Below are 2,929 nucleotides of genomic sequence, written 5' to 3'. Positions count from 1 at the left end.
TCCCCAGATTCCCTTGACCTTTCTGTGAGTTTGGGGGGATGGGGCCATTTTGTGAGTCAGAGGGTCCAGGGGGTCCTTCTGGGGGGAGATGGAGGGTTGGGGACATCAGGGATGGGGTTTGGGGACAGTGGGGAGGGGTTTGGGGACAGTGGAATGGAGGGTGTCAAGGGGGGAATTGGGGCCATGGGGAGGCCCTGGGGACATTGGAGACACCAGGGGGGTCTCAGGGTGTCAAATGGGAAATTGAGGACAGCAGGAGGGTCTTGGGGACACCAGGGGGGTCTCAGGACTCACCTGCTCGTGGTGCTGCCCCTCCTGTTCCCACCAGGCCCCAATAAGACCCCCCAAATGTCCCCTAACCACCCTTTTTTCTTTAATTCCCTCTCCCCACAGATCCCTTTTAACCCCGAATGCTCCCAAGACCCCTTTTAACTCGCCCAAATGCACCCAGAGGTTTCTAAAACACCCCAAATCCCAATCAAACCCCTGGCAAAGAGGGATCACCCGGCACCCTGGGACAGGAACACAGTGGGCTGTGCTGGGGCCACTGGGCTGTACTGGGAGGGCACTGAGGGGGCACTGGGCTGTACTGGGAGAGCCCTCATCCCCAAAGCCCCTCCCCTGGGCATCCGTGCCACGGTCTGGGAACCACGGCATCAAGGGGTGCCCTTGATGATCTGGGAGGTCTTTTCCAAGCCGGCTGATTCTGGGATTCTCTGGGTGCCATTGCCAGGGCAGCACATGCTGGAGGCTCTGTCCACAGGGGATAGATGTGTCTGTGCACACAGAGAGACAAGGTCAGTCTGCAAAGATGTGGGCTTAGAAAAGCAGGAGAAGTTGTGGGGTGGTTGTGGAAGGAGAAAGAAGCCCCCAGGCCAGTGCAAGCAGGCCCCCCTGGGCTTGCACATCATCTGCCCTCCCTGCAGGTTCCTGTGCTGGAGAGCAGGCCCTGAGGTGGCCCTGAGCAATGGCCCGGAGGTGAGCCCAGAGCTGGCCCTGAGGTGGCCCTGAGAAGAAGTGGAAGGCAGAGGTGGTGCTGAGGCAGGAGAGCCCTGTGCTGGGGAAGAGGCTGATCTGGGAGTGCCCAGCAGGGAGAAGGTGCTGTGTCCATGCCCTGTGTGCCAGGTGAGCTGGGGCTTTGCTGCAGAGCTGCGGGCGCTGATTGGAGCGGCTGCAGCTGCTGAGCTGGTGGCACCCAGGAACACAAAGTGTGCCCGGCCACAGAACCTGCGGGGAGGAGCAGGGACAGGGTCAGGGCCACTGTCAGCCCGGGGCTGGCTGGGCAGACACAGCAGGTTTGGGGTCCCCCTGGGAGCTGCCGAGGGTGGAGGGCGGAGCGGGCGATGCCGGAGCTGGGGACCCCGGCAGGCTGGAGGGGAGCACGGAGAGGGAGGAGCCCGGGACCCCGGGAGCCTGAAACGGGGGAGCGGAGAAGGGGAAGCCTGGAGAGTGGGGACCCCTGGGATCCCTGGGACAACGAGGTGGAGAACCTGGAGAGGGAGGAATGTCTGGGAAGGCGGCACCCCAAAGGGGAGAGTCAGAGGAGAAGGGACCCTTGGGACCCCCAGCACTCCCAGCATCCCTAAGAGGGACCCCCAACATTCCAGAGAGAGAGACCCTCCAAACCCCAGAGGAGAGACCAGACAGGGGAACTCCTGGGAGAGTATTTTTGGGCTGAATCTTCATATTTTGGCTGAACCTTAAATTTTTCCATTGTGATGGAGGGGTGTCAATCTCGCTATTTTTGAGGCAGTTTATTTCCTGAATGTCAGCGGATTGGGTTTTTCTGGGCAAAATTTTGGTGTTTTGGAGTTTTTTATGCTCCCAGGATGCTGGGTGAGTTCCAGAGATGGACTTGGGCAGGAGGAACCCCCAAGGCAACGCGCTCAGGCCTTGTTTCCCCCCAGCAGGATTTGTCCTTCCCAAAGCTTGGGCAGATGGAGGAGAAGGCTGCGAGGAAGAGGAAGAGGCCACGGGCCCCTCAGGCAGGTGAGGAGGAAGTCAGTGCCCCTTTGGCCCTGTCTTGTGGTGCCAGGTCAGGATTTGGGGGGATGTCCTTGGCCTTCCCTGTGGGCCCGAGGCAAATCCCCTGCCTGTCCTTCTTCCTTCCTGCCCCAGGCCCCGAGCTGAGGACGGAGAGCACGGAGGACAAATCCCCCCGGCAGAGCCTGGTGGGAGAGGCCGTTTTGAAGGGCTCCCCGGCGCAGGAAGGCAGCGGGGAGGAAAAGGCCCGGAGATGCCCCCGGAGGAGGGGCTGCAAAGCCAGCCCAGGGAGCTCTGAGGAGGAAAGACCCGACCTGTGCTGGGAAGGCGGCCGGAGCTTGAGCCGGAGCTCAGAGCTGGTGGTCCCTGAGCAGCCTCCCAGCAGGGAGAAGCCCTTCAGGTGCTTGGAATGTGGGAAGAGCTTCAGGGGCAGCTCCCACCTCCTCAGGCACCAGCACATCCACACTGGGGCACGGCCCTACACGTGCAGGGAATGTGGGAAGAGCTTCAGGGACACTCCAACCTGATCCACAGGCACCAGCTCATCCACACTGGGGACGGCCCTACAAGTGTTGGGAATGTGGGAAGAGCTTCAGGACAGCTCCGATCTGATCCGACACCAGCACATCACACTGGGGAACGGCCCTACATGTGCAGGGAATGTGGGAAGAGCTTCAGGACCAGCTCCAACCTCTGCAGCCACCAGATCAGCCACACTGAGGAACGGTCCTACAAATGCTTGGAATGTGGGAAGAGGTTTCAGCGCAGCTCAACTCTCCTCAGGCATGAGCAGACACACACAGGGGAGAGGCCCTTCCGCTGCACCGACTGCGGGAAGGGCTTCAACCAGAACTCCACCCTCGTCAAACACCGGCGCATCCACACCGGGGAGAGGCCCTACAAGTGTGGGGAGTGTGGGAAGAGCTTCAGCCAGAGCTCCAACTTG

General features: G+C 61.0%; 1 long non-coding RNA gene across 1 annotated transcript; it reads left to right on the top strand.

Annotated features, from left to right (window-relative positions):
• Positions 1–260: 260 nt before the first annotated feature.
• On the top strand, positions 261–2,477 carry LOC126653135 (uncharacterized). The gene is made up of 3 exons (XR_007632135.1): positions 261–1,125; positions 1,911–1,989; positions 2,119–2,477. It is a non-coding gene; the product is annotated as an uncharacterized LOC126653135 (long non-coding RNA).
• The last annotated feature ends 452 nt before the right edge of the window (positions 2,478–2,929 follow it).

Source organism: Myiozetetes cayanensis, unplaced genomic scaffold, assembly GCF_022539395.1.
Source record: "Myiozetetes cayanensis isolate MyiCay16 unplaced genomic scaffold, myiCay2020 scf905, whole genome shotgun sequence".
Lineage (NCBI taxonomy): Eukaryota > Metazoa > Chordata > Aves > Passeriformes > Tyrannidae > Myiozetetes > Myiozetetes cayanensis.
The sequence above is the reverse complement of the archived record's forward strand: the minus strand, read 5'-3'. Positions and strand labels throughout refer to the sequence as shown.